Source organism: Myotis davidii, unplaced genomic scaffold, assembly GCF_000327345.1.
Source record: "Myotis davidii unplaced genomic scaffold, ASM32734v1 scaffold148, whole genome shotgun sequence".
In the NCBI taxonomy this organism is placed as follows: domain Eukaryota; kingdom Metazoa; phylum Chordata; class Mammalia; order Chiroptera; family Vespertilionidae; genus Myotis; species Myotis davidii.
Window position 1 is genome coordinate 632229 of NW_006299479.1, and position 283 is coordinate 632511.

Genomic DNA, 283 nt, shown 5'->3' on the forward strand with positions numbered 1-283 from the left:
CGCTCCCTTCCTTCCACTCTAAAATTCAATGGGAACAATATCCTTAGGAGGAGGAGGAGGACAAGGAGAGGGAGGAGAAGAGGAAGAAAGCGAAGGCGACACATTGCTGCACCCCCGTCCCCCCATTAGCACTAGCACGGCGCTCCTCACAGGACAGGCGTTGAGGAAGTAAGTACCTATGGACTTGAACTGTGGCTGACAGCGCTTATGGCTGTGTTCTAAGGGCAGAAGCTTCTGGCCCCGGCGGTTTGAGGTCTCTCCCAGTCTCCTCTCTGAAGGTGGA